This window comes from Lissotriton vulgaris, chromosome 6 (assembly GCF_964263255.1).
Source record: "Lissotriton vulgaris chromosome 6, aLisVul1.2, whole genome shotgun sequence".
Classification (NCBI taxonomy): Eukaryota; Metazoa; Chordata; class Amphibia; order Caudata; family Salamandridae; genus Lissotriton; species Lissotriton vulgaris.
In genome coordinates, this window is record NC_141694.1 from 498003564 (window position 1) to 498025221 (window position 21658).

Sequence of the window (21658 nt, forward strand, 5' to 3'; positions counted from 1 at the left end):
GTGAACCAAGCAGTAGTAGCCTTCAGCCACCAGTCTAATTTGCCAGTTACTCTTCCTGGTGTAAGCAGTCTTCAGCCTTGTGTTCACTCTTTAAGTATTGTTTTCTGCTGTACCAGCCTTCAAACTCTGCAATACATTTCATCAGGCTCCTGCAAGTACTGTTCCTACTTCAAGTCTGATTTTTTTTAATGTATCTGTCCTTTGAGTCCCATGAAGAAGCAGTAAGTAATCTGGTATTCTGCCAGATTATCATACTTTAAATATTGTTAGCTTATATATAGGCTACCTCAATATTCTGAACATATGTTTATAGAGGCAAGAAGAAATGTATTCAGTTTAACCTGACATATAGGCACCCCCTTGACATTTTCTTTTGCAAAGACAAAAGGGGAATTATTTGACTAAACAGCTTTGTTTATTTTGCTGATGAGCTTGTTATGGTTTTGCCGGTCACTTAAATATTTGCGCCTTTCTGCATAAACTAAAGGAGCATACTTTGTAAAAACTATTTTGATGTTTATGCTCCTAAACTTGTTATTGTTTTTATCACTCACGTTGAAATATTTTGCACAAATAAAAGGGGCATTGTTTGACTGGACGGGTTTGAGGTTTATACTGCTCAATTGTTATTACTTTACCAGGCACTTTGAAATATTTATGCCTTTATGCACAAACAAAAGGGGAATTAGTCTGATTAAATAGGTTTGATTTATGTATGTTGCTGTCTGCTGTACTTGTTACTGTTTTGCTAGTCACTTTGAAATATTTGAGCCTTCAAAAAGTGAATTGTTAGTTTAAACTAGTTTGATTATTGTATGGTGCTGTAGTTGGTGTTTATCAGTTGCTTTGAAATTAATGTGCCTTTATACACACACCAAATGGGGAATTGCTTGACTAACCTGGCTTCATTTTGTCATACTGCTGGACTTCAAGTCAAAAACAAACTTTATTTGGTTTGTTACAACCATAAAAGTACAATTTACCTCTTATCTTACTAAAACAGGGAAAATAAAAACAACAGTAAATACATAGCACGGCGGTATCAATAAACATATTACATCTTAATATACATATACTTCGACTATCATTTTTAAAACCAGAATGTTATCACAATTGATTTAAATGAGACGCTTAATTCATATCTATACATCATCTTCTTAATCATACAGCACTATTTTAATCACTAATTGTTTCACATTTATTTGATGTCAAGGACTTATATTATTATATACTGCTGGACTTGTTTTTACCATGCACTCTGAAAGTATTTTCACCTTGATGCAAGAAGAAAGTCGGATTGTTTTACAAAACATGCTTGATTTTTGTATATTGCTGGACTGGTGATTGCTTTATTTTGCACTTTGAAAGTATTTGCCCTTTTTCTTTTGCTTTACCAACTACAGTTTTTAGGTTTCGACCTTGGCGGGGGCACTGCAAAGCAGTGCCCCTCCCAGTCGAAAGCTATTGTTTACTATATGGGGGACTTGAATCCGCCCCTTCTTCCATTGGCTAGCTCCATAAATGGAGGCTAGCCATTGGAAGAGATTGGCCGTCAATCACGTTTTCCAGTGAAAACGCGATTCGGGGGCGTTTCTGGGTCTTTTTTTAAGCCCCGCCCCTTCTTGCCGTGTGTCCCGGGCCGCGCTGTGATTGGCTGCAGGCCTGGGACACCCCAGTGACGTCATTTCCCGGGCCGCGCTGTGATTGGCTGCCGGCCCGGGACACCCCCGTGACGTCAGCCAATCACAGCACGGCCCGGGACCTGACTGCTGTCGCAAATCTTTATCGTTGAGGTTAATCCAAACCTACATGCAGTCGACCTTCAAAGATTCAAGTGGGGTAAGTGCCTGTGACGAGATGGAGAAAAATAGGGGGAACATTCCTTGTGATAATTATTGTAAATACTGGTGGAGCCGCTCACAATATGGCTGACTCTCTGACTGTTCCCTAGCTACTCGCCCTCCCTCTTCTTCCGCGCCCACCTACTCCTCCGTCGGACCCCTGCGGAGGTTTTTTTATTTTTTTATTTCCATCTTGAAACTGTGAAATAAACTTGGTAGCGTCGGGCCTTTTGTGTGCATGGCGGAATCTCAAGGGTAAGGAGCTTCCAGTTACCGCGTCGCTGCAGACATGTGCGTGTTAGCCCGGCTTCGGCAAGGAAGCCTTCGCTGCTTTTTCGACGAGGCCGAAGGCGCCACTGGATTGTCGGGCCTGTTACTGCATAATGTTCCCCTGTGCCTGGAAGGGAGGGGGCGATGCACCAAAACAGTGTCAAACATGCATTGCCTCAGTCGCAGTTTCATTAGGATTTGCTGGATCCTTGTTTATCTGCTAAGACGAACAGGGGGGCACCTGATGGACTCAACATATATGGGGATTGATAAGGTACAATGTTTTAGGTGTTATTTAGTCCGATTCCTCTATTTTATGAGCGCACATTGTATTGTTAGTTTGGGTACTAGTTAGGACATGCATGTAGTGAGCTGCATTACAGACCTGGTTTTATTTATGTATTGACTTGCCTTATTTTAATGGCGAGAAGTGCCTATAAGAAGTTAAAGATTGCTAGTTTTTGCCTTGGAAATCGATAATTTCACAGTGAATAGGTATTTGCCATGCATTTATGCTGTGGAGGATGGAGATTAATTTGGCAAAACTAATATTTGACTGGCCTGTGCCTCCCCAGCCTTTTAGTGGTCGTCTGACAAATCTTTTTCTGTTAAGGCCCAGATCTACTTGTACTCGCTCCGTGTTCTATTTACAAGTCCCACGCCACATCTTAAAATGGAATTTTAAGCTTTGTGTACATCTCTTACCCTCAGTGATGTTCTTGACGTAAAGTAATGTAAATAAAGCCAGGGTGCGAGACCGAGAATGTTTGTCAATAGGGTTAAGACATTGAATGGATGATTGTCTAATCTGGTAGTTGAGCCTCTTTCAGCAGATTAAAATATCAAAAAATTGTTATATTAAATAAAATGTCAACAGTTAACCAATACGTAATTAGTCCTACTATTTGCAGATAGTAGAAGATATTAAGACGTAGTTTAACCATTGAAATTTCCCAACATTCACTTTAAATATATAGAATTGTTGTGGGTTTTAACATCAGATTGCCTGTTTTAATCACATTAAAGCCATCTAATAAGATTCCCTTTAGACAGGAGAAAGCTGTGAATGTGTTCATTGATAACTAATATAATTTTGGTACTTTAAACTGGTATCTTTAAAATAACTATATTCCTGCTCTCATTCGCTAGATAAGTAAAGTTTTCAGTTTCTCATTTAGTTAAGAATGGCAGATGTTAAGATAATTTCTCGGTACTCTTGTTTAAACCTTTTTTTATGTACATTTAAAAGATGGGTAGACAAGTTATCAAATATTCATAGTCCTTAGATTCTTGCTTGCAATTGTTTTTCATCTAAGCTGCATAAACTACAAAGAGAAGACCATTTTCAATAACCAATCCTAGTTTAAAAACCTGTCTTGTAATTAGAAATCTTACCCCCTCGCCCAAATTTCACATTTTTTAAATGTATGATAGATTTGTTGATAACTATGTATATGCATAATTAGTTGGGCAGGCTTCTGGGACAGAACATGCTGAAAACATAAAATGTATACCTACAGAGTTATATTAATCCATAGATTTGCAAACCCTTTTTCATATTAATTATACGCATAAGGCCCCTGGAGAGATTTACTTTTTTTCCAACAGGAGGCTTGTAGTATTTATTAAAAAGCCACTTCATCTAGTCCTTAATGTGAAGCTGTATGAGAAACTCATATGGTACGCTATAACTTTAGTTGACATATGTCTTTGCATGAGAGCAATCATGACATCTCGCCACTAGCTAAGAAGAAAATCATTTTTAGTCAAGTCAAGTCAAGATTTATATAGCGCGCTACATACCCATAGGGTCTCAAGGCGCTTGAGGAAGGGGGGGGGGGAGTTACTTGTCGAATATCCAAGTTTTAAGTTGCTTTCTGAATGCTAGGTGGTTCTGAGTAAGGCGGAGGTGAGTGGGAAGAGAGTTCCAGGTTTTAGCTGCCAGTTAGGAGAAGGATCTACCTCCCATGGTGGCTTTGTTGATGCGAGGTACAGTGGCAAGGGCTTGGTTGGAGGATCGTAGCTGACGGGAGGGGGTGTAGAAGGACAGTCGTGTGTTGAGGCATTCGGGTCCAAGTTCGTAAAGCCATTTTAAAATGTATCGTTTGCTTTCATTTCTCAAAGTATTGATTGCACCTGTTATGAAAAAGTCTGCTTTTCTCCATGTTCTGTCCACATTTTTTTTGTTTCAACTATAAAATGGATTAACATGCTAATTTTTGTTTTATTACTGGGTAATCCCAACTGGCTGGAATGCTGTCATAAACATTCTAAATAGTGATTCACTTGTCATTAAGAACTTTGTGCTTGTTGGAGGTTACAAACTTGAACCACTGGCATTTTTTTCATCTTTTTTTGTAAATCGTTTTTTTGCTGGATCAGACTGTAAAGCATTGGGCAGCTTATTAAGGTTAAGTTTGTTGCTACATTCATAATTAGCTATTTAGGTTTCGTCCTGGCGAGGGGCACGAAGTGCCCCTCCCAGTTTGAAAACTTTTGTTTTCAGTAGGGATGTTTGGACAGCCTCTGTTTCCAATTGGCTAGCTCCATAAATGGAGACTAGCCATTGGGAGACAGAGGCTGTCAATCGCGCTTTCTCTTGAAAACGCGATTCGGGGGCGTTTCTGGTGCTTTTTTTAAGCCCCGCCCCTTTGTCCCGGGCCGCGCTGCGATTGGCTGCCGGCCCGGGACACCCCCGTGACGTCATTCCCGGGCCGTGCTGTGATTGGCTGCCGGCCCGGGACACCCCCGTTTTGAAAACAGATTAATAAATGGCCTTGTCATTTACATTGCCAATAGCTCTAACTTTTCCAAAGGCGAAACCGTTGCATTGTAAATGCTTGTTATAGATTGTCATTAGGTACTTGCTGATATGGTTTGTTTTTACTCTATATGCATTGTTTTTTATGGTGTTGCTTGCACTTGTCTGTAATATGTGTACCTTAACTCTTTTATTTAGCATTGTTTACACTACAGAAATGATAAATTAAAACAGACAAACATCTGCATCAATGTTCTGAAGCATCAAAACAGTTTTCTTCCTCAGGCTTATTTGCCTCGATGTTTTGCAGTGTTTACTAATAAGGACATTATGATTGAAATTGCTTCCTCAGTTCACGTTATTATCATGCACAACCCTTGACAGTCGCTAGTGTGTGGCATGCAGATAATTTACCAGTCTATTTCTCTTGCCTTTCGCAGGATACTGAGTTATAGCTTGTGTACTTCTTATGTATATGGTCAGTCAGGTTTTTATGGTATTGCAGGTTTGGGTTTGTCTTTCAAAGTTTCAAGGTATTGTCAATTCTATTTCAGACACTTCATAGTTGTTTTTTTTTCTTTTGCCATGGGCAGTTCCTGAGACAATAGGATCACTCCTTTTATTGTTCTGATTGCCGCCTCAGTTAAATACTCTGCTTTTGACAGTATTGTTACAAATGGTATAGCTTGTATGTTAAGAGTGTTTCCCACTTTCTCATTAGAACGTAGAGAAAGACAATATAGAGGCATTTCATTTAAATGTTGGAGGTTTCAAATCAAAATATGCTAGATTTCTGGGTGGTAGGGCAAAGTGGTAGATGGTGGGCCGCGCCACCGGACGAGGGGGGAGGCCCTTAATGTGCTTTGCAGGGGGCCCCCTCAAGTTTCGTTACGCCTCCCTGTAGCACTGCCATTTGGTAGATGGTGGGCATGAAGGGTAGGACTGCCGCCTCTGTTATTCAAGGTAAAAAGGACCCTTTTGGTGAGGCCAGTATTTTGTCTCTTCCATGACTACTGTTCATTGTGGTTCTTGATAATCAAGTGCTGAGATTCCCGACTGGAGACTGCTGTGTCGAGCATCACTCTACACAAAGTTTCTGTCTAGAAATCAGCCTGAAAACCACCCCAAACCGGTTCTGAAGATGTAATCATTAGACACTTCTGAGTTTGAAGGATAAATGTAGAAATCCACTATCCTAGTTGTGGTTCCAGTACAAAGTCCTTTATGACCAAGAAAGGGAGTGCTCCACAGAGACAGAACTCCAAGAATTGCTGTGCAGTCAGAGCTGGTGTCTGCCAGATAGCAAGCTTCCTAGAGGTGAGGGGACATCACCTAAAGTCTTGCCTTGCTGGAAAAATCTGCTTGTCTGACCTGATGTGACTAGAAGTCTGCCTTCCTGCTGTGAGAGAGAAGGAGCCTGCCAACCCTGCTGGAGTTGTGAATGTCACCGGAATTCCAGCAGCAGCAAAATCCAGGTGCCAAGAGGGTCCAGCAGGACAAGAACGACTTGCTGAGAGATCTCTGAGCCCAAGGAGCTGCTGGTGCACTCTCTCCAAAATTAGAGTTTCAAGTGGGAATCGCAGATTGATGGCTCGCTTCTCCACTGTGCAAGAAGAGTAACCATGGCTCACCATGCAGTGTAACCAAGAACTGCACATGTAGTGGTCTTCGACGTCATGTCCAATTACTGCCCCTAGCAGTTGCTGCTGCATTCCAGAGGCACAGCATTTGGCTGCCCCGGTGACCCCGATCCACGTAGCATGAAACCTGTTACGCATCGTCATGCAACTCAGAAGTGGGCCAATTTCTGCTGGTTACTACACCAGTGCACAGTACGGGTGTTCACAGATGGACTTAAGGTAGCAACTTCTGCTGCCCAGACCTGCTGCGGCCTATACAGACCAAGGGTTGCTCCATCAACCAGCATGTCACCTTCCATAAAAGAGAGTGAACAGAGATATGTGTTACCAGGTTCCCCCAGCAGTTGCAGAGAGAACAATGAGACCTGAGTTGTAGTTAGTCTATCTCAAGTCGACCGAACTGAACTGAGCACCATCATTACTAAACTGGGGTAATCTACAGCTGAGCCTTGATTTGTTCCTTATTGACTCTAATCAAGGGGGGGACTTGCCTATACTTGCACAACAAGAGACAGCCCAGTAAAGGGAAGGGGTGGACCGTATTTCAAGGTACAGTAGCCTAAGAGCTAGTACATTGTATTGTACCTGCAAATATGACCTTTTTCCATTGTGCATATTAAAGTGCATTTCCTTTTTATAAGTAAAGCACTGGGGTCGACAATTGGGTATTGTGTTGCTGAGTTCTAGGCACTACCTCCCTCATAAGTCTGTAACTGCTTACCATCACTACCAAAGAGAGTCAAGGGGTTGTACTTGGCCCATTTTGCAGGGCCACAGAATGGACCATAAGACATTAGAGACAAACAACCCGCCCCCCACAGCACAGAACCGTTAGCCTCTGCTTGACCTGTTGCCCCCGCCAAACATGGTCTGACACCAAGCAATGTTTTGTTCATCAATTTAAGGCTGGTGTTCTTCCCAAAAGCTGTGTACACCTCTACTCATGTATGAATATAATGAGTATTATCAGACAGTTATACACCTTTTCTTTTATTGCCAATTTTATTTGTCTTTGTCTGAGAGATACAGCTTCCAGTAGATTTTTCACTGCATGAATAGTCCTTCAAACTAGTCCCAGAAATCTTTTCCCCCTGCAATGACTCCAACACCGTCAGGGACATTGCTGCAGCAATAATTAATCACAGGATCTGACATAAAAGTATGTTGGTACCAAATGGTGCGCTGACATCAGTTAATTTGTTTCTGCATTATTTCAACACAGGCCAGAGCAGTCTCTCAATGTGTTACAAACAAGTTTACATATTTAGACAGTGACTGGGTTAACAGTCTCCACAAAAGGTCTCAGACAACAAACCTTGTAGAAGGTGCCACAAGAAGTTGTTTTCTGATCACCATGACGACACTGTAAGGCCATCATGAAGCACAAAGCTAGTATTCTTGGCTAATGGCTGTAGGCAAATTCCTAAATGAGCTTGATCTCCCTTTCTTAGAGGCAAGTCACCATCCTACACACTGTCTCCAAAGAGATCTTCCTGCAAAAAATGTTTTAAAAATGATCGCACCATAGGAAGGAGTTTTTTTTTCTTCAAGAAAACTGGCCAGCTCCTGGGACCATTTGGAGTCTCGAGGCTGTTCTCCAATGCCAGAAAACTTCTCATAGTCAGGCAACTTCAAACAAGATAAAGCCGGAGTTTGGGTGTGAATAAACTGACTCCCCACAGGTCTACACCTGCTGGCTAGCAATGCTGGATCCCTTCAGAATATCTGCACTATCCTGTGAGTCATTCCCCTATGGTAAGACCATTCCTGCTGGCTTGGTGAGTCCAGCAACACTGCCCTGGACTGCTCCCTTGGCTCCAGTGCTTAGGGTGCAATCCTCTGTTCACTTAGGGCACTCTTCAGTGCTAATAACAAAGCCAAGCACTGAGGTGGCTTCTACCAAGGAGTCAGAAGGAAAACATTTATGTGAACAAAGAGTAGGTCAAGGCAAATTTAATATGCCCATATGTCCAATGCAGTCACCTCCTCAAGGCTCAGTAACTCGCCATTTGGAGGAGAGTTTTGTATCAGTTGTTTTCATTATGAAGGACAATGACTTTGGCTGTACGCAGGACGATGTCTCGGAAACTGATCACTTCCTGCCACTTTAAAATACTGTGTCAACATATACTTGCACTTAAAAAACGCCAGTGACCTAAAAGGTTCACCATATGGTGAAATTCCCAACACATGGCCTTACTTTGCAGGAGGTTTTACAACAGTGCTATCAAAGGCTATAGAACCCTTGCAATTGACTTTACCTTCTGCAGAAGTAAAATCGCAACATTCTGACAGCGATCTCATAGTCATCCACAGCAACAGCTTAGACACTTTATTTCACTTAATAAGGCCCTTTCAGATTTTATTATGGCTGCTAGGAAGAAACACATTTTGGATCTAGCGGTCAATAGGCAGATTGACAGAAAGCACAGACCCATAGATCCACTCCAGATGACGCATACTCTTTTTCCTCTCTCTGGTCACCAGAGAGGCTTGTTATTCCAATGCTGTCATCACAACGGAATCCCAATGCCTTTCCTACAGCACCACTGGGCATTAAATCCAAGAAAATAGATGCCTTGGGTCACAGACTGTTTTCGTCTGAAAGTTTGAGCTACTGGTCTGCTAATACTAGCTGCCTAATAGGCGTTTGTGCCAGTGCTTTGGTGGAACTGGCAATTCCTGCAGTTATCAACCTGCCAGACAATATGAAAAAGCCTTTTCTGACCTAGTAAATGATTGACTGGATGCTTCAAAACAGATCTTGAATTGTAGGCTCAGCTCCACAGACACTGTTACTTGCACTACAGATACAGCTGTCACTTTGTTTTTGGATGCTTGGATGCGTTCCACCAGCTCCTTGGGAGATGACATCTACATGTATTTTAATTGCAAGCGGCTGTTCCGAGAGAAGACAAAGTCCTCCGTGGAACAGCTACTGCTTCAGCTCAGCATGCCGGTTCCATTAATATTACCGAAAGTTCTGTGGCTATTCCAGCACTGTATAGTCTTGACTGAGGCACCCTTCACAACCCATCTAAACTCCACAACTCCTATACTGCTCCTTTCTAAGGCAAGAGTAGCTATAAAGGGTGATATCGCCACCAGGAACACCAGCAGATTGTCCTCTGCAGGTGTTGCCGCTGCCAAACCCCTCTGGATCCTCATCCTCCAACATCATCTTCCAGTGGGACGGAGGGCATCCTATTTTGTCACAAATTGGCAGGGAATCTCAAAGGACCACTAGGTCATCCAGATAATCTGTGAAGGCTACACCCTTCCTATCCTCCCCTCCAGATAACCACCTTCCTTTAGAGTATGTGCCCTGAGTCACACCTCAATCTAAGAGGCGAAAGTCCTTGCCTTGCTGGGCAAGGGGGCTTTAGAGGAGGCCTTCTTGAAGAAAAGGACACAGGATTTTACTCAGAACAAATTTGAGATGCAATCTGTGAGCCAGGTCTTAGCAGTAGAACATTGGTTGGCTTCAGACATGAAAAAGCCTACTTTCATCTTCCAAATATCCCCACCCAAAGGAGCTATTTGAGGATCACAGAAGGATCCCAGCAGTTTGTGGTCCTACCATTTGGAGTGCCGAACACATCAGGTGGCTTTACGAAAGTGTGTGCAGTTGTGGTGGCTTCACTGCAGCAGGTGGCCAGCCATGTCTTCCTGTGCTTGATGAATGGCTGGTAAAAGCAGAGTCCGAAGCACTTTTCAAGGACCAACTCCATTGGACATTGATTCTCCTCCATGACTTTGGCTTTACCATCAATGACCCAAACGAGTCACCTTTTCCCCCCCACACAGAAGCTAACTTTTATTGAGGAGGTGCTCAACACAACCTAGGTGAAGGGCTTCCCCCTCCTCAGAGGATTGCAAATATTTGGGTAATGATTTTGAGTTAGGTCGTGCTTGGATCCCTATCCTGCAGATCGTGAGTCTTCCATGCCTCATGTCCTCATGCGACCCGTTAGTATCTCACACCAGATGAGGGATGAGGACCCTGAAATGGTATCTAAGGCGGCTGTGGCTTCACCATTGGGGAAAACACTTGGCTGGGACACAGATCTTCCAGTTGATGCAACCTGACTTGCAATTGATGGATGGATTCAGCCCCCCTGCAGGCTCATGTTAGAGTGGTCACAAATGCCTTCCACTTTGGGGCTCGTCTGCTTGACATGACCGGACAGGGGCTTTGCTCTGCATTGGAGCAGCACTTGCATATAAATGTGCTCCAATTGCAGACTACAGTCCATTAAGTAAACAAATAGGGCAGTGTGGGGTCTTGGACGTTATTTTGGAAGGTGATTTTCCTTTCGAATTGAGAACTGCAATGTAGAATCTTCTCAGTATTGGCTCATATCACAGCCTCCCCTGATATGAGAATCCCTGGAGGACCACAAGTGGTAGCTACATCCTGAAATGAAGTAGACCATTTTCCCCATGGTGGTGGTGTGGAAAAAGTATCCGGAACTGGTGCCAGCACACTCATTCATGCCTGATCTACTCAGATTATATCACATCTGGACGTGGAGTTGCAAATGAAGCTGTGTGGTGCTGGAGAGTCCTTGGCTGGGGAAAAAAGTCTTCATGACCATACTGAAGGTTGAAAGGAAGATTCATAAGGCAAGGAACCTGTTGGAAAAGACACATAAGGCATGGAATCTACTGGAAGACTATTTATCAACTGAGAATATTGTTATGAAAGTTAATGTAGATTTTCCTAGTAATTTATGAAGGAAAGTCTTAATTTTTTAAAGACATAGAGGTGAGTATTATACTATCTTAACTTGCTTTAATTTGAATAGCAGCAGTCAAGAAAGATTAAAAAAAATGCCAATCCCAAGAGGCTTAGGAACATGTTAGCCAATGGGAATGAGAAATGTAATGACTGTAGGGCAAAATAACTGTGCCAGAAGACCTGATCTGACTGGTCAGTGTGTGGGCTGTTTTTAGTCCTGTTTTATGGTCTGGTGGGCCGGATTTTACTGTTGCTATCGCTGATATTATGATCCCATTACCACAGCCTCCTTTCCACAAAGTCTCTTTTCAGGTTGAATCTGGAGTCTTGAAGCACTCTGAGTGATTCCCTACATATAAAGTGGATACACTGTTCTTAAATTAAGGAATGGCCATCAACCCAGATCATGCTGTATAGGGTCTCTCTTGCATTTTGCATTCATTTTATTTTTCGGTATTCCACCTAAACTTGCTCACAAAGATGCACACCTGAGACAAAATAAGGAGAAGGTGTAAAGGCTAGTGCAAACCGACATGGTGGCGGTGCTGATGCCCCATCTCCATTGACAGGCGGTGGAGATGGGTTACTGCATGCACAGTCAGCCCTAGACCATGCGCATGCCCTTAACTTGCCAGTGGGTAGTATATGGGGGACACACTGTAGTGATACATCATCAACTCTGTAAGTAGCCTATGAATAGACACTGTGCGCAAACCGACAGCACCAGCTTGTTTTGATGCCCTAGTGTCCGTTCACTGCTCCTGTTGTACTTCCAGACATTTTTATGTTAATAATTTTTTTAATAGGGTCGTTCAGTTGTACATAATGTCTGTTTGGCTATATATAAAGTAACAAAAATGCTTCTAAACTTTTTTATTATAACTTTTCAACATGCTGCACAGCAGCCACAGTGCTCTAGAACATAGTTTCCTTAACACTAACCCTGGGCAGAGTTGGCATAGTGCCACTATGTGGAATTCCACGGAGTTATGAGAAAACTCAGTGGAACAGGAGCCCAGGTACTGCCGCCAGCCGAGGATCCATGTGCCTGGCACGGGGGTCCCTCGTGCCCGGGCAGACTCCCAAATCCCCCCGGTCTGGCTGGTTTGAAAAGAAGGGACCGGCCCCAGGGCCTGGGCTTCAGGCAGGGCCTGGGGCGTGGGAGCCCCTGTCCTGTGGCCTTCCAATGGTCTGTCTGCCCGGGACAGGACCCCTGGTGCCTGGGGATGCTCCCCCCTCCCCAGCCTGGCTGGGTCCAGAAGCGGGGACCGGTTCTGGGACCTGGGCTCCAGAGGGCCCTGGGGTGCGGGAGCTCACGACCTGTGGCCAGCCGAGGGTCCAGGTGCTCATCAAGGGGGTCCATCGGGCAAGGCCAGGACACCCTACCTTCACCTGCATGTCAAGGTGCCTGCGGGCGCTGGGTCAGAGTTCCGTAGAGGGTTACCCTTGCAGCCCCGTGCCCGAGACCCGGCCAGGGTCTCTAAACTCCCGGGACGCAGAGCCCCCGAGCCCCCCAAAAGGCAGGCGGGAGCCCTCCCGTGAAGGCTCGGGTTGGCAGATTGGTAAACTTTGGGCCCAACCATCTGGTTGCGCCTTTCCTCTCGGCCATGTGGTCATGCGCAATACTTTCCAATGGGGCGACCAGATGGCCGGGCTGCCCTGAAAGTCCCGATGAGGGCTCGTTTGCCTCCCCGATCCCAGACAGGGCTCCAGGAGGTCAGAGGCATCTGCGCCTTGGGTCCCCTCGGTCACTGAGTGCGCAAGGGTTACCAGAAAAGGGGGTACCCTCCCTCCAGATTACTAGGGAGAGGGTACTCCGGAACCCCTCTCGGCCTAGCGGTCCTCGGCCGACATCCGGACAGGCCTGTGCACTCCCCCCGGCCCGGGGCTCTGTCGCCCGGCCCAATATGTGGTGTGGTGCCTGGGATGGGGGCCCACGGGCCCGGGGAGGCTTCACCTATGCCCGGGAGACCCAACGGGGTCCAGAGTCCCCAGGCTCAGTCTCCTGGCCTGCCAATCTGCTAGGGGCCCGAGACGGGGTTCCGCTGGGCCTGGGGAGCCTGCACCGCATCCCTGGGTTCAGGAGCTCCGGCCAGGGCCTCTGTGGGCCCTGGGGAGGGCGGCCTCCCCACTCCAGGCTCCTTCTTTGGGCCTTCTTGGGTGCCCGGGACATGGTCCTGCGGGCCCGGGGAGGTCCTACCCTGTGCCTCTGCGCATGGGAGTCCCGATGGGGTCCAGGGGCCCACCGGGCGCTGGGAAGGGCATTCCCGCCCTGGGCTCCGTCTCCCAGTCTGCTGCTCTGCCAGGGGCCCGGGACAGGGTTCCATAGTGCCCGGGGAGCCTCCCCCTGCTTGGCTGGGTACAGGAGCTTCGGCAGGGCCCCCGAGGGCCCTGGGGAGGGCGGCCTCCCCACTCTGGGCTCCATCCTTGGGCCTGCCGCAAGGCAGGGTGCCCAGGATGGGGTCCTACTGCCCTGGGGAGGCCCCTCCCTGCGCCTCTGTGCACGGGAGCCCTGATGGGATCCAGGGACCTGCCGGGCCCCAGAGAGGGTGCAACCACCCTGGGCTCTGTCTCGTGGTCTGCCAACCCGCCAGGGGCCAGGAATGGGGTTCCATAGTGCCCAGGGAGCCTCCCCCTGTTTTGTTGGGTTCAGGAGCTCTGCCGGGCCCCTGAGGGCCCTGGGAAGGGCAGCCACCCCGCCTTGGGCTCCGTCCTCAGGCCTGCCGTGTGGCAGGGTCCTGGGACGGGGTCCTGGGGGCCCGGGACGGCTTCCCCTGCGCCTCTGGGCTTGGGAGCCTCAGCTTTAGTCCAGGGACCCGCCGGGCACCGGTTCGGGTGCTCCAGTCCTGGGCCCCTTCCCCCGGCCTGCCACTCTGCCAAAGGCCAGAGATGGGGTTCTATCATGCCCGGGCAGCCTCCATCCTGTTTGGCTGGGTTCAGGAGCTCCAGCCACGGCCCCTGAGGGCCCTGGGGAGGGTGGCCTCCCCACCCCAGGCTCTGTCCTCGGGCCTGCCGAGTGGCGGGGTCCCCAGGCCCGGGGAGGCTTCCCCTTTGCCTCTAGGCCTGGTAGCCCAGATGAAGTTCAGGGGCCCCACCGAGCCCTGGGTCGGGTTCTCCCACCGTGTGCCTCATCCTCCGGCCTGCCGCTCCACCAAGGGCCCAGGACAGGGGTCCGTTGGTCCTGTGCAGACCTGCCCTACTTCGCCTACTTGTCAAGGTGTCCGCGGGGTCAGAGGGCCTGTCGACTCCCCCTTGCAGCCCCATGGTTGTGGCCCAGCTGGGGCCCAGCTCTCCGCTCCCCATGCCCCATCGCCCAATCGCCCTTTTGTTAGGGCACAGAGCAACCAGATGGTCGCCCTTCGAGCCTGGCTATCTGATGGCCGATTTATGTTTTTTAACAGAAACATGGTTAGCCCCCCATACCGGTCCATCTATTAACCTAGCTATACCTGACAACTAAAAGTGTATCCACTTAGATAGAGTAGGAAAGACTGGAGGAGGTATCGGGCTGGCCTTTAAAGACCATCTTAAAGCCCAATGGCTGTCAACTACCAGCAATGACACTATGGAATTGGGAATTTTTAGGGTCACCATGTAACCAACGGAGACTTGGGATGGTGCCCTACTTTATCGCCCACCAGGTCCAAAAGGGAATTTCGTCAACTACCTGATTGAATTCATAGCAACGCAAGTCCTGGCCTCCAGTAAACGTATCCTGCTAGGTGATTTTAACTTTCACGGAGAGGACCCTACAAACTTGGACATTATTCAGTTAACCTCCAGCTTGAGTGACATGGGTTTACCACAACGGGTGGTGGGATCTACTCACTGTGCAGGCCACACGTTGGACTTGATCTTTACCAACCTTGACCAGTTAAAGGTTCACCCCCCTCTTACCAAGATCTGGACAGATCACTGTATAATCCTATTCACTCTTCTGCCGCTAACTGAGGTGACCTATAAAAAATCTTGCAAACCGCCAATGACACAAAAGCGTAGACCTTGGCAGAAACTCACTTTAGAATTGTTTGAGGAGACGTTTTCACACCACTATAAAGACACGGAGCAAAGCAATCAGGATACCTCTGAATTGCTGGCTAACTTCAACTCAGCTTTGAAGAATACCTTAGATATAGTTATCCCTGAGGGTGAGAAGACCTCGGATAACTGACGGAAATCCACCCCCTGGTATTCGGGTGACCTGAAAACTGAGAAATCATTCTGTAAGGCTCTTGAGAGACGATGGAGAAGATCCAAAAGTGATGGAGATAAACAGTGCTATAAATTAGCTCTATCTCAATACCATCAAAAAATTAAGCTGGCCAGATGTTCGTATATTCACAACCAAATTGAGCAAGCCAGCAATTCTTCTAAAGCATTGTTCGACATAGTTAAGGACTTTGCTTCTCCTCAAGCCTGTAAACAGCCACCACTAGAAATGCAGGAACTCTGTGACTCAATAGCAAATTTCTTTCAAAAATAAAATCTCACTAATTTATGCTAACTTTGATATCTCGAGTACAGATCATACTAGCCCTACCAGGGAACAGGAGTTCCTGACAAGATTGTGTACTTCTCATCTGAAGCACTTCGAAACGATCTCACTGGAGGATGTAAACAATCATTTGTTGGCAGCAAAGTCTGGATCTCCGGGGGACCTATGCTCTCCTAACACCATGGCGCTCCTGGCCACGGCCTGCAGTCCGATAGTTCAAAAAATTATTAAAGCCTCCATCTTAACGGGCTCTACCCCGGTCTCTTGGAAAGAGGCCTTTATCCAGCCGATCCTAAAAAAAACTACTGCAGATCCTCAGGTTCTAAGTAATTATAGACCAATACCACTGCTGCCGTTGCTAGCTAAGATATTGGAGACTCAAATTAATAAACAACTGAGCAATTATTTGGAATACAACAGTATCTTTGATCCTTCGCATTCACAGTACCGCGCAGGCTTTAGTACCGATACCGTGATAGTGGCAGTCACAGACTCTTTAAGACAAACTCTGGATGGGGCGGACCTGCGATACTCGTCCTCCTGGATCTCTCCGCGGCATTCGATACGATCTCCCATCAGCTTCAGGTGGAGAGATTGCGGGAGTGTGATGTTGAAGACCTCACTCTGGAATGGCTCAGGAGTTTTTTGTCAGCTCGAGGGCAGACTGTCATTATCGGCCCTTTCAGACCTCGGAAATTTCAGTTGGACAAGGGAGTGCCTCAGGGCTGATGCCTGAGCCCTACAATCTTTAATGTCGTCAAGCCTCATGGGTTTGAGATAGTTTCCTATGCAGATGATACCCAGCTGATATTCCCAATAGGATCCAACTTTACTGAAGAGAAACAGCGTTTCTCGACGGGAATGCTTGCTATCTCTAAATAGATGACAGAATGCTGTCTTTAACTTAACCCAGGAAAAACCAGAGCTCATGCTCCTGGGAAAAGCCGCTAAAATCTGGATGACTGATTGTTGGCCTCCCCAGTTGGGTGCCGCCCCCGTCCCATCCTCCTTGGTAAAAAGTCTGGGAATACAGCTGGATGATAAGCTAACTATGAGGGACAATGTCAAAAACATCATGGGCTCTTGCTATTATAGCCTTTGCCTGCTACATGGATTGATTCCCTACCTGACACAGGAAAATCATAGAACGGTGGTCCAGGCAATGGTTATGAGTCGCCTGGACTACGGTAATGCCCTATTGGCAGAGGTGGGAGAGACTATGTTAGCCAAGCTGCAAGTTATCCAGAATACTGCAGCTAGGATGATGTTAAACCATCCTCCAGGATCCTCATCACTGCCCTTGCTTAGAGAGCTTCACTGGCTTTCAGTCAAAAAGATATCATTCTTCAAGATATGCTGCCTCACCTTCAAGGCCATCAAGGGAATGGGCCCTGACTATCTGCAAAATAAAATCTGTAAGCACTCATCCAAGTGTAATCTTAGGTCAAACTCTTTGGCACTGTTGAAGGTCCCACGTATCCGCCTTAGCGGTACAGGGGGCAAAACCTTCTCATATGTAGCCCCCAGATACTGGAACACGCTTCCTGAGGCTTTACGTAAATCCACTTCCTATCTGGTTTTTAGAAAACATCTCAAAGCTTTTCTGTTCTAGTGCACTTTTCCTGTTCTATGGCTTTTGGTATCTGGCTTCTCCATCCCTCGGCCATCTGGTGACACCTATGCCCTTGCCCATCTGGTTGTGTGCAATGCTTTCCAATGGGGCGACCAGATGGCCGGCTTCCCTGGAAGTCCAGATGAGGGCTAATTTGCCTCCCCGATCCCAGCGAGGGCTCTAGAAGGTCAGGCATGTTCGCACCTAGGGTCCCCTCCGTCACTCGGTGTGCACGGATTGTAAGAAAGAGGAGTATTTTTCCTCCGAATTACTAGGGAGAGGGTCAGTCAGACCTCCGTGAGGTCTGGCGATTCTGAGACAGGGGAAGGTAGGACGCGGGCCAACTCGCTGGGACCCCCCGGGGCCCGGTTCTGTGCTTGCCTTCCAACCCTTCCTGATGGGTTTTTCCTCCGAGCCTGCTCGCCCTGGGAGCGGGCAGAGATGTGCATCCAGCATCCACCCCACGGAGGGCGGCCTGCCATGGGAGGCCCCGGCCATACTCCGATAGATTGGGCACGCTCAGTCCATTTAGGGATGGACTGCTTGGCCAGCCTTGGCTGTTGTTTCAAGCAAAGAGCTTCCACCCCGCTTGGACCATCTGACTTGAGAGCCTGCCGCCTGGCGGGAGCCACTTCCCCTTACCCTTGATTCAGACAAAGGGGTCCCAGATAATCGAACAATTAACTCAGCAGTAAAATCACTTGAGTGAATACAAAGACAATTATAACAATATTGTTTTTAATCACAACGTGTATCGTAAAAAATCATTCATAAAATAAATACATAGTAAATCACATATAATGCCCCTGAAGAATGGAATAGGGAAGGGTAGCGTTGGGATAGTGAAGGTATGTATATTTGTAACGGTATGCTTTAGACAGCGTCTCACGGTAATGAATAGTCACCCGGAATTCCGCGTCTTTTGCCGATGCTGTGTATGTTAATGGGACGTTGCGTGTTGGTGGAAATCTGTCGGAAGGTGAAAAACCGCGAAGAGCAAGGGTTCAAATGTGGTTGTGTTAAAAGGTTATTCGGGGGTCGTAGTTACATCCAGAGAGCGGGATCTTGCAGGGGATGCGATCACAGACTTGTGATGGGATCCTAAGGAGCAATAGACGTTGTCTAAAGCATACCTTTACAAATATATCAGACGCAGCCACAGTGTCGCACCATTGAGAGCCTACCGTTATTGAACTTAACTCATTGCACTTCAGTACCAATTTAAGATTCATTGCCCAACCTTCCACATCCCCTGTCCTGATGAAGACCCTCTAGCATGGTTTACACTACGCCTGCATCAACTTGGGTCGAAACGTCGACACTACCTCCTGTGTTCAGCCTCTTCCCTGATTTATCATTTGTGATTTTATTTGAGGCATGATTGCTAAATTAATTGATGAGTTATTTTTTCCATTGTGTTAACTTATCCTTATTTCTGGTGTATTCAGGTCTCAGTGACCCTTGTTGCAATTCCCATACCTTCACTATCCCAACACTACCCTTCCCTATTCCATTCTTTAGGGGCATTATATATGATTTACTATGTATTTATTTTATGAATGATTTTTTACGATACACGTTGTGATTAAAAACAATGTTGTTATAATTGTCTTTGTATTTACTCAAGTGATTAGTTAATTGTTTGATTATCTGGGACCACTTTGTCGGTATCAACTATCCGCCCAGGTCCCAGTGACTTTTTGGGTTAACCCGTGTTCTTATAGCACTTCCCCTTACCCAGCGGAGCAAAGGCCGAGCAGCCCCGGCAACTTGGACCACTTGGTCCAACCTGAGAGGAAAGGGTCAGGCGGTGCCAGACCCTGGATGCTGCCGCCAGGCAGGTCCGTAGGCCCGCGCGCCACACCATCACCCCTCTCTGCTCAGCACATTTACGCAGCAGCTTAGAACTACTGTTCCAAGGGGTGCCGCCGTCCGCAGTGTTCAGCACCCCTGCATCTCGCTCAGGCTGCGCCTCGTCCGGCCTCTCCCTTCCAAGGGAGATGGCTGGGCCTGCCGGTGCCCATGTGACTATCTCTCCACTCCCAGCCCTCCGGCCCAGGTGGGTGGGCTCCTTCACCTAGCAGGCTCCTGAGAGGGAGGGGTGTGCGAAGGTTGCCAGTCGGGGAGACGGGCAGTCGGCTCCCAAACCCCACCCAATCAGGAGGTGTGGCTACATGGTTGATCCTGCCAGTAGCGTATGCTTGTCTCAAAGATTAAGCCTTGCATGTGTAAGTACAGTGAAACTTCGAATGGCTCATTAAATCAGTTATGGTTGCTTTGATCGCTCCATCTGTTACTTGGATAACTGATAATTCTAGAGCTAATACATGCCAACGAGGGCTGACCTTCCGGGATGTGTGCATTTATCAAACCAAGACTAATCCGGCTCCCCCGGCCATTTGGTGACTCTAGATAACCTCATGCCAATCGCACGTCCCCATGACGGTGATGATACATTCGGATGTCTGCCCTATCAACTTTCGATGGTACGTTCTGTGCCTAACATGGTGACCACGCGTAACGGGGAATCAGGGTTCGATTCAGGAGAGGGAGCCTAAGAAACGGCTACCACATCCAAGGAAGGCAGCAGGCATGCAAATTACCCACTCCCAACTCAGGGAGGTAGTGAAGAAAAATAACAATACAGGACTCTTTCGAGGCCCTATAATTGTGAATGAGAACACTTTAAAACCTTTAATGAGGATCCATTGGAAGGCAAGTCTGGTACCACCAGCCGCGGTAATCCCAGCTCCAATAGCATATATTAAAGTTGCAGTTAGATCTTGGGATCAAGCTGGCGGTCTGCCGCGAGGCGAGCTACTGCCTGTCCCAGCCCATGCCTCTCGGCGCTGCCTTGATGCTCTTGACTGAGTGTCCTTGGGGTCCGAAGCATTTACTTTGAAAAAATTTGAGTGTTCAATGCAGGCCGGTCGCCTGAATACTTCAGCTAGGAATAATGGAATAGGACTCTGGTTCTATTTTGTTGGTTTTCGGAACTGGGGCCATGATTAAGAGAAACGGCCGGGGGCATTCGCATTGTGCCGCTAGACGTGAAATTCTTGGACTGGCGGATGTTCGAAGACGATCAGATACCATAGTAGTTCTGACCATAAACGATGCTGACTAGTGATCTGGCGGCATTAATCCCATCACCCATCGAGCAGCTTCTGGTAAACCAAAGTCTTTGGGTTCCGGGGGGAGTATGGTTGTAAAGCTGAAACTTAAAGGAATTGACAGAAGGGCACCACCAGGAGGGGAGCCTGCGGCTTAATTTGACTCAACACAGGAAACCTCACCCAGCCGGACACGGAAAGGATTGATAGCTCTTTCTTGATTCTGTGGGTGGTGGTACATGGCTGTTCTTAGTTGGTGGTTAATTCCAATAAGGAACGAGTCATTCATGCTAACTAGTTACGCAACTCCCAGCAGTCGGCGTCCAACTTCTTAGAGGTACAAGTGGCGTTCAGCCACGTGAGATCGAGGAATAACAGGTCTGTGATGCCCTTTGATGTCTGGGGCTGGGCACGTGCTACACTGAACGGATCAGCGTGTGTCTACCCTTTGCCGACAGGTGCTGGTAACCTGCTGAACCCTGTTTGTGATAGGGATTGTAATTACTTCCCATGAAAGAGGAATTCCCAGTAAGTGCGGGTCATAAGCTCTTGTTGATCAAGTCCCTGCCCTTTGTACACACCGCCCGTCTATCGATTGGATGGTTTAGTGAGGTACTCGGATCAACCCCGCTGGGGTCGGCAGCGGCAATGGCCCTGGCTGAGCGCCAAGAAGACAATCAAACTTGACTATCTAGAGGAAGTAAAAGTTGCAACAAGTTTTCCGTAGGTGAACCTGTGGAAGGATCATTAATGGCGGAGTGGCCCGAGCGACCGACGGCGCCAGCCCGAAGCCCTCATCCACCGCCTGCAAGCACACCCTAGGAACAGGGCCTGGCCGGGGCAATTGATCTAATCGGTAACATTTTATGTTTGTGTGGTGACAATACCACATGTTTATGAACCTTGGGTTCAATGTAAATATTGGGTCTTTACATTTCTTTTTCATTTTTCTTTTCTTATTTGGATGTTATATGTGTATATATATATGTATTATATTTGTGTGTAATGTATATATATTTGAGGGCCATCTTTTGATGTGATTTTAATTGGACAATGTGTGTCAATTTTCATGTGTCTTTTTCTTTTTCTCTTTTTACATGTTTATGAATATATATGTATAATATTGTTTTGTTAGTTACTGTGCGTCATGATTTATGTTATGTCCTGTGCAACTTGTTTCAGCCC

The 21658-nt window shown here is 47.0% G+C and overlaps 1 pseudogene; it reads left to right on the forward strand.

The window, feature by feature from the left end:
* The first annotated feature begins 19531 nt into the window (after positions 1-19531).
* Positions 19532-21223, forward strand: LOC147707488 (18S ribosomal RNA; annotated as a pseudogene).
* Positions 21224-21658: the final 435 nt, after the last annotated feature.